Source organism: Akebia trifoliata, chromosome 15 (genome assembly GCF_017979445.1).
Source record: "Akebia trifoliata isolate Shusen 1 chromosome 15, ASM1797944v1, whole genome shotgun sequence".
Classification (NCBI taxonomy): Eukaryota; Viridiplantae; Streptophyta; class Magnoliopsida; order Ranunculales; family Lardizabalaceae; genus Akebia; species Akebia trifoliata.
Window position 1 is genome coordinate 26,635,592 of NC_141389.1, and position 10,773 is coordinate 26,646,364.

Below are 10,773 nucleotides of genomic sequence, written 5' to 3' on the forward strand. Positions count from 1 at the left end.
AAAGCTGAGAGAGATACATAGAGCCCACATAGGCGTCAGATAGCCGCAAACTGTATTGGACGGACGATACGGACATATAATTGGTGACAAAAATGAAAACCGGATACGGACATACGGTTCGACCGGAAGATGGTTTTTACTTTCACTCGCACTTCCCTTACTAACATAGTAAGATTTTGAACCTTACTAGGGGTCGTTTTGGTCAAATGGATTACTATATTTGGCCATATAACACCGCAGCCCACTAAATTTTATGGAAAATTTTAGAGAAAAAATATAGGCGGATTTACAATGGGGGCTGTTGGGGCACTTGCCCCTACAAGAATTTTCAAATCCTATGGGTTAATGAGCTATTGTAATTAAGGGTGCAAGTTAAAGCGGTTCAAACCGAGAATCAAATCAAATCGTGTATTTTAAATTGGTTTGATTCGATTTAAATTAAATACAGTTTGATTTCAGATTGAAAATATGAAAAACCGATAGATTCAGTTTGATTTTCGGTTCAAACTTAATAAAAAATCAAACCAATAACTATTTTTAAATAACATATAAGTTTTTTTTTTTCGTTTTTTAAAACCCTAAGTATACTCTCTCTCTCTCTCTCTCTCTCTCTCTCTCTCTTGTCTTCCAATTGAGGCTAAGGTTAAGGGCTGCGGGTTGCTCTTAACTCCGACAACTGATGGTTCGTCTTTCTCTTTCTCTCATGTGGTTAGTGGTTAGCGACTGCATCTCAACTCCGACGACCGACGGGTCATCTCTCTCTCTCTCTCTCTCTCTCTCTCTCTCTCTCACTCTCATTAAAGATGAAGTATTTAAATCATTTTTGTTAATCTCTCATAAAACATCATAGTCAAGGTGGTATTTCAACAAGCTCATATTATAGTCTCTCATATTACAGTGGTGTGTGTGTGTAGAAGAATCCTTATGAAATTTCATGTTATCTTACCCAAATTATTAGATTTTATTATATAAATTTATTTTGGTAAAGTTTCTAAATTTTTTGAATCTAATAACTCTTGTGGTCCTCATGTAAGGAAATTAGATTGGTAAAACGGCATAGACTTTATGTTAATGACAAGTTGTTTGTAAATGTCTCTCTCTCTCTCTCTCTCTTTCAGTCACATTGGGTAGGGGGTAGGTAACGATGGAGATGGTCATTCGATCTTCTCTACTGCAACTATCTCTCCATCTACAATTACTAAAGAAGGTATGAGTTATCATCATTTTATTGAAAAATTTGTGGAAATTTTTTTTTCAACCCATGGAATTGAACTGAACCAAATCGAATTAAGATCGGTTTGGTTCTAGTTCTCATATAATGGAATCGACCTTGGTCAGTTTGCTTCTAATTTTTCTCTAAATCGAACCAATCCGAACCAAGTTGTACCCCTAATTGTAACAAATATTAGCGATGGATTAAAAAATTCACTGTTATTAACCCCACAAAAAAAAAATCACTCTTAGTTGCCCCCACATGGGCAAAATCTTGACTTCGTTCTTGAAAAAATATATATTATATATAGGGTGACATTCGGCGGCCAACGTTAAGGAGTCAAAAAAATTTCATATGGCTTAAAAGTTTCAGATTGAATTGGTTTTTTGTGAGGATGATCTCTATGGTGAGGAGAACATCCTCACAAAAAATCAATCTAATCTTAGACTTCTAAATCCATCAAAAGTCGTTTAAAAATTATCGGTAGAAAATCGATGGTCCACAATTCTCATCCTCATCAAAAATCAATTCAATCTAAAACTTTTAAGTCATATAAGATAAATGCGTTGGCTCCCTAACATTGACTGTCGAGCCTGACCATATATATATATATATATATTTATAGGTGGCATTCGGAGGCATTAAAGAGAGTCGAACATTTTTTCAATGTATGGGTTAGAAGTCTTGGAATGGGCTGATTTTTTGTGAGAATGATCTTTTATGATGTAGAGATCATCCTCACCAAAAATCAACTCGTTCTGAAAACTTCTAACCCCGTCAAAAATGTTTACAAAAAATTGACGATCCATAATTCTTTAACTTATAACCCAATGCTTCCATATATATAGATATATATTATATATATATATATATATATATATAGGGTCACGTTATTACGACCCCCTTTTGGACCCCCTTTGCGACACACCTTTTTGTCTTATATGGGCAAAAATGTTTGGAATGGGCTGATTTTTTGTGAGGATGATCTCTATGGTGAGGGGATCATCCTGGCAAAAAATCATCCCATTCCAAAACTTCTAACCCCATCAAAATAGATTTACAAAAATTTGACGGTCTATAATTTTTCAACAAAAATCGGACGGTCTAGAAGTTTTGGAATGGGATGATTTTTTGCAAGGATGATCCCCTCACCATAGAGATCATCCTCACAAAAAATCAGCCCATTCCAAACATTTTTGCCCATATAAGACAAAAAGGTGTGTCGCAAAGGGGGTCCAAAAGGGGTCGTAATAACGTGACCCATATATATATATATATATATAGGGTCCCGTTCGCCACCCTAGGTTTACCACACACTTTAACAAACGCGTTTTGTCTTACATGGGTTAGAAGTTTCGGAATGAGCTGATTTTTGGTGAGGATGATCTCTATGGTGAGGAGATCATCCTCACCAAAAATCAGCTCATTCCAAAACTTCTAACCCCATCAATTGATTTACAAAAAATGGACGGTCCACGATTTTTCAACGTGTAAACATGGGGCTAAACATTTCGGAATGGGCTGATTTTTGGGGAGGATGATCTTCTAATCATAGAGATCATCCTCACCAAAAATCAGCCCATTCCAAAACTTCTAACCCATGTAGGACAAAAAACGTTTGTTAAAATGTGTGGTAAAACTTAGGGTGCTGAACATTTCCCATATATATATATAGATGGTTATCGAACTTTCACCTTACTCTCAAATTTAAAATTAAAATTCAACAGTAAAATTAAGTTTTTGAGAGATTGTTTTTTCAAACTTTGTAGAATTTGTCCTTTACAACTCTTAAGCATCCAATCATGATTTTGAATTCCAAAAGTTAAGTCCAAGGATCCTTAGTAATTTAAAATCCTTAATAACATAGTAAGGCTAGTTGGACTTTTTAACTTTACTACCACAAATTAGGGTCGGACCGAATCAAGTATTAATGCGATGCATGTTCGGTGCCCCTAGATTCACGTTGGACTTAGATTTGGGATTTTTTTAAGAGCTATAGAGTAGCCTGAATGACTAACTTTGGTCCACATACATTATCATACTCACAATTCAACACCTCAGTCTTCATGGAAAAATTCAAAAAAAAATAATAATAATAAATATATATAACACCTCAGTCTTCATGGAAAAATTCAAAATAAACAAAAACAAAAATAATAAATAAATAAATATATATTATATATATATATATATATATATATATAAAAACTAAGTGTTGAAACGAACGTCAACGAACTCTCGAATTCAAAATTAAAATTCAATTATGAAAAATAATTTTAAAAAAATTAGAATTCTTTTCTCTGCATCTTTATGGGACCCGTCACATTTTTGGATGTTAGAAGGTGATGTGGTCAGAAAATTTTCCTTATTAACATGTAAGTGTTTTTCTTTTTTATAATTAAATTTAATAAATTTGCCTGATTAATTTTAATTATAGATTTAAATATTGAGTCATGCTAGAGTGACCTTAGCGAGAGACACCTTGACTGGTGGCGCACGCATGGCCGTAAATGTATTTTACTTGTATCTCGAAGAAATGCATCTACAAGCATGCACTGAGGTGACTCCAACATTAATCTTAAATATTTATTTAAGTGTGTGATGAATTATTTTTAGGATTATAACATCAAGATATTTGTATTTAGGAATATAGCAAATTCGAGTCCTTTACGATGTTTCACCTTATATATTTATTTAATGAACTAATTCATGTTTAATCAAAGTAAAATGTCATTATAGAACCTTTAATGAGTTTGTCTAATTTGTGCTTTTGTTCGTCCAATAATGGAGCTTTGTATATTCTAACTGGGCTCACAAAGAATCCAAGAAATCTCTGATTTTTGACATAAAGAAGATACACCCTGTAATGTTTTTATATTACGTGAGGTACCTCTTGATCTTGGTCTCACTTCTTGATTAAGTCAACAGTGGACACATACCATATTTAATTAGAGTGCTGCTATTGGCACCCTAACTTTACTTATTACACCCCAATTTCTTAAAGTATTTATCACACCCTAATTAATGATTAAGACACTCTTCAAACATTACAAATGTTTGGCTTAAAATTATAATCTCAACATCACAAAACATTATAACACGTCAAATAATTTCAATAGTTGTTTATGTTTGAATGATAGTCCCACATCACTTGTGAGAGCCCAATAAGTATGGTCTATAAGGAAAAAGTAATCTCTCATCTTAGGATCATGGTTTTGAGGTTAAGTTAGGCCCATGAACTTTAATATGGTATCAGAGCTGGGGCCGACTATTTTTCAACGTGTGAAAGCATTTCCCTTGCTCTGCATGTGAGGGAGGATGCTAGAACGATAGTCCCATATTGCCTATGAGAACCCAATCCGTATAGTATATAAGGAGAAGGCAACCTCTTATGACCATGATTTTGAGGTTGAATTAGGCCCATGGATCTTAATGGTTTACAATTATGATTAGGCTCATATAAAATTCTAAACCTAAAAAGTAGAAATCTAGCAACAGAGAGAGAAAAAAAAAAAGGACTGTAGGCACTCCAACTTTTGCTTATTCTCTACCATTCCCTTATTTTATTTTTTGATAATTGGGGTGTATTAAGTAAAAGTTGGTTCTCTTTAATTACCCTTGAATAGGACTGTCAACGGGCTGGGCTTTGACCCAATCCAATCATTTTCGATATTGTTAGTTGGTCTGTATAGTAATTGAACAGGATTAGGGTTTGGTGAATAGGGCCTTGGGAAGGCCCAACTCGATACCTTATATTATAGTTTTATTTATAAAACATATATATATGCTTGAAATCTGGCCAGTTTAGTTAGAGAGGCCAGGCTTGGAATAGCATTGGATCGTTTGTCAATGGGCTAGCCCAAAACAGGCCCACCTAGAAAAAGGTTAGTCCCATTAAATAATTATGCTGGATGGGCTGAACCATTCCATTAGAGGGCCAGGCTTGACCTTGGGGACCGCCTGGCCTGAGACATTATCTTTTATATAGATAGATAAATAGATAGATATAGGCTTATTTGTTTGAGGCTAAATACATCGGACTACGTGCCATGTAGAAATCAGCTTGGTTAGGGTCAGAATTTGATGTGTTTTAAAATCCAATCAAAATGTGCCATGTAGACATCGTTCATATACACTATAGATTATCAAACAAGAGATACATGAGAGTTTCTTATCTCTACAACATTAGGCCTATAGTCTATTTTAGAGACTCTTAGGGAACGATCTACATATTGCCCCACTTGTTTGCATTGGGAATCTCTGCAAATGTGATCGTTTACGGTCTTTTTATAATTACGGATGTTTGGTTTGTTAAAGTTGTGTGGGCCCAATCACAAAATTACATGAAATCTCATAAAATCCGATTCTAAAATGGAGTAAACTTTAGCTCAAATGGATTACCACATTGGCAATCCAACACCAAAGCCTTTTAGATTTCATGGAAAAACTCATATCAAAAAAATATATATATATTTTTTGAACTTGATCCAAGGTTTTGAAAATGGACGGCTACCAAACTTCCACCTAACTCCCAAATTTAAAATTAAGATTCAATAATGAAAAATAATTTTTTTGGGATTTTGTCATTTACAACTCTGAAGCATCGGATCATGGTTTTGGATGCCACAAGTTGAGTCCAAGGACCCTTAGTAAGGGTGAAATCCTTGATAAGTTGGTAAGGTTAGCCAAACTCTAATGAAAATGCATAAGCTTTAGCAAATTCAAAAGCAAACAAATTTCTATACTTACCATAACATTTAATGCCCTTGAAAGATGAAACATCATTTTTATAACTTTATTACCGACGCACAAAAAAAAAAAAAAAAAAAATTTGTTGCAAATGAATAAGATATTGAGGAATTGTCCAACGTAAGATCGTAATTATTGATCTGGACATTTTTCACATAAAAAGAGAATCTTTTGTTACAAAAGATCCAGAAGTGATGTGGATTATTCAAGAATTGAAATTGTTTTGCTTTATAAAATGAACATATCAATGAACTTCTAAGAAATGATTTCACAGGATTCAACCAATTGCCTCGATCGTGGGATATCATTGAGAAATACTAGTTTTAAAGCATAGTTCCTAACATCAAAATTTGTTTTTAAATGATTGAAAGGAAGGCGAAAGGGAAAAAACTCTGAAGGAGGTATTTTAAATTTTGACAAATATGTAGGGGTGTGAAATAAATTCAAAATGCCACATGTCTTGTAACGACGAGGGTTCCGCCTTCAAAGTCAGACTCATTAGGAAGTATTTTATTCCATTTTTTTTTTCTTGTTTATTATTTTCCTTACATGTATAATATTATAATTCACAAGTTACAAGCAAGAAAGCATTATAAATGTAAGTGGAGACTTTAATGATGTTGAAGAATTTAATTAAATCAGACTTGGGATTAATAAAGAGCAGCCATGGGTTGGGTTTTGGTAGATGAGTCACAAATTACTTGATCCTATAGGTAGGAATGGTGTCTACATCGCACGTTTCAGCATAAGAATTAACACATTGGACTACGTGCACAACTTGATTAGGAGCCGAGATGTTTTAAAATCTAATTAAAATTTGCCACTCATTGATACCATTCCTATTTTATAGGAATGGGACATCTCACTGGAATCTGAATTAATGCTCATACTGGGTATTGAACTCAACCTACGGACTATCACCGCTTTCCTATAACCAAATAAACATAAGATATTTCAAACTTCTATATATGTTGGTTCGAATTTTAGAATCCAATTCTAAAATTTCATGTCATGTTTGGTTTGATTAGAAAGAGTTAGTCTATTTAGGCACATAGTGATAGAACGTCCATCTGACCGACCTGAATGTAAATCTAGTCTATGATCAAGACAAACTACTCAAACTCGTCCTAATCTCAGAGGCCACCATATAGGATGGTAAATGTAAATAGTCCCTCACATTTACTTGTTTGAATTCAAGGTGACTCGTCCAATTTTTTTTTATTTTTTTTTATTTTGAAATTAAGAGGGGATTAGGCAGACCCGAACCAAAAATCTCCAAAGTGTTACAACCTCACATAGGAATGCTCCATCGCATCCTTTCTTACAATTTCTTTTAGCTCAAAAGGAAAATCATTAGGAGATAAGTAAACTTTAGATTTCCTAATATTTCCCGCATTGGACATTGGGTCCAACTTTAAGTTGACTTAGCAATGCACAGATAACCATAGATTTACTTCCTCGAGATCCAAATTAAAAAAATCAACGATTCTTTATGCATTGCAGGTCAACTTAGTGTTGGACTCAATGTCCAACGCAAGCAATAAAGCATTTTCCTATTAGAAAATATCTATTGAACTTATAAAAAAAAACTCACTCAAGTCAACTAAGTTTTGTTCATTTAATATATATATATATATATATATATATATAATTTAATTATTTAGTAATTAAAACTAAAAATACTTTTTTGGACTAAATATACAAACAAAATTTATGATAGGGAAAGATACTTATGTTCAAAATGTCATGATGTGAAGTGCAAACCCCATGCGTGGTAAGGAAACATGAGGCATATACACAACATTATTAGGCATGCGCAAATTGTTTAATACACCACATTCGCTTATAAAATTAGAGGATTGATGATATCATTGAGCATTCAAAGACCCATGATTCAAAGATGGAATAAATATTTTTTTGAGACTCACTCATCATTATTTGGCCCACAACCTTCAAACCCTTTTAATTTATCATCGAAGTGATATTAAAAAGGTTGGTGTGCGAAAAGAAGTTTTATAAAAGTACCAACCTCCAAGAAGTTGTTGTCATGGGAAGGTATACTTTTCAATTGTTGTGACCTTTAACAAACTTGTGTTTTTCTTCCATGTTTTTTGAGGTGAGGAAAATCTTTTCCATGGAAAGTTATGTATAACTAAAAATAGCTATTTTCATGATCCTGATATTGTTGTTCGTATCCCTAGGCATCAAGGATTATAGATTGTCCTACAGATCGAAAATCATAGAAAAACTTATCAAATTAGCAATCCAACAATACAGCCCTCTATACTTCATGTAAAAATTTAGATTAATATCTATATATAAACAATCTTTTTTTTTCTTTCTGATGAGAATGCAAAATACCATATTTTTCTCCTTTAATGTTTAGTCATTTATATATATTTGGTGCCTAAATGTACTCATTATTCTTTTATTTTGATTTAGGATGCAAATGGAGGTGTTAAGTGCAAAACGAAATTAATTGGGTGATTTTAGATAGTTTCGACATCACTTAGTAATCATAACTCTCTCATCCGAACTTCGATTGAGATGATTCAAAATGCTATGGAACACTAAGAAAAATATCTACAACTTTTATGTTTTGAGTTTTGAGAGATATTGACTGTATCAAGGTCGAAATCGGACTTGAAGTTGCTGCACCTGCATTGTTGACGCGAATTTGACGCGATTTCGACACGGATTTGATATGGTTTATTTTAGAAAGTCTCCAAATCTGGTGCACAAAAATTTTAATTAAAAACACCACTTTCCTAATTATATTAGGACTTTATTTTATTTTTAATATTTTTCCTTAATTAGTTAGATTGGGATATTATTATTTCAGAATATTTTTAGGAGATTTTGTAGGCTTCTAAGGAGGAAAAATAACGAGTAGAAGAAAAGAGACTTGAAGAAGATATCTCTCTTTCGCTTCCTTCCCAATTTTTTTTCTTTTGGGAGTTTTGATTATGGCTTTGTGTGGCTAAACTTTTCTAATTGGTCGAAGGAAACAGAAGCCTGGGAATCAATAAAAACTGTGAGATCTAATTGATTTTTATTGTTCAATTTATGCTTTGAGTATTGGATGTTCTTCTATGCCTATTTTCATTATTGTCTCGTTTAATTACTAGGAGGCCTACTAGTTTATTATTCGTTGCAATCTACTGTTAGGTTAGATATCAAATCCGTAATTGTTTGATCCCTCTAATTTGTGAATCAACTAAGATTTAATGATTTGTTGCGTCAGAAATTATTAGATCTTAGGAAGAACACTCGACTAAATTAAATACAACCGCTTGTGCTTGTATTGTTTAGCTTCATCGATCTCTCTAATTCTTAAGGCTACTACTAGATTAAACCTTTAACGCTTGTTTTGGGTTGTTTAGTAGTTAGGGTTAATTAGATCGCTTGTTTTCTATTTAACTATGACTAAGGAGAGATAGGAAAATAGTTCTAACTGTGAATATTCAAACTGTGAATTAATATATACTTGCATCGATGATCAATTGTAAAATTCCTATGGTGGAAGTTGACTTAAACCAATGTTTGTTCTTTTGATTGATTTTAATTCTTTTATTTGAATTGTTCCTTAGTTATTCTTTTTAAAATTATTTTTGTTATACTTGAAACCCCCATTTTTATTCACATAGCATAAAAATTAGGCTAGATACTCTCCGTAGGAACGATTCTTACTCGCATTAATACATTTATTTTTTAGGAGTATAGATTTTATATTTGGTTGCATGCGACAGCACACCACTTTCTTTTTTATGTGGGATTAATCCAAGGTTTTAAAAATGGAATACCACCCAAACACCCAAATTTAAAATTAAAATTCAGAGTGAAAAATATATTTTTTAAGAGTCATGCTGGAGTGACCTCATATCGCACTTCCTCGTATCTAGATGAAAATCACCTATGATTCACAAACACTTTTTGTCAAGAAATGGGATATGAGGTTCTAACTTGAGGTCACTTCAACATTATTCTTTTTTTATTTGTTTTTTTTTTTTCAAAGTTCATAGAATTTTGTCTTCTGCAATCCTGTTCCATCAGATTATGTTTTGAATACCATACGGTGAGCTCAAGTACTCTTTAGTAAGATTTTAAATCTTACTAAATTAGTAAGGCTAGTTTCATTTAAAATCATAATACTAAACACTTGTATGATGCATGTGTGATCGAGGGTATGTAAGAATCTCTTAGGCATACCCCTCCAACTTTATGAATATTTGAGATGCTCTTACCCCATGTTTTCAATTGATGACATGTCCCTTGACTTTGGTCTTCTCTTTTAAAATAATAAAAATGACCTAAATACCCTTATTTGCAAAGTCTAAACAGAATCCTTGATATTTTCTCTCAAAAAAATTTGTTATGTTCAAAATATTTAATTTCTAAGAAAAATATATTTTTTCAACTTAGTTAACCTCATCTTCAATCAATTGCTTTTCAAATTCACATTAACCCCTAATAGAAAATTATTGGTTTTTTCTATGCAAAATTTCATCTTATTCAAAGGTTTAAAGGTTGAAGTACGTAAAATCTTAAAATTTAAGATGAGGATTAAGAAAAAAATTAATCAATTAGATTAACAATGATTGATTTTGAAAGAAAAATCATGGGATTTTGACTTCAGGTTGATAAGGAATTTAAGTTATTTTCTAGAAAGATCTACCCCACAGACCCAACTGTTATATTTTTATTACAAAAACTCCTTTGGAGTTATGACAACTCGAAGGGAACCTTACTTCATGAAGTTTGTTACCCACCAAACCTCACTTTATCAAGTTTGTTACCCAGTAAACCTTGGA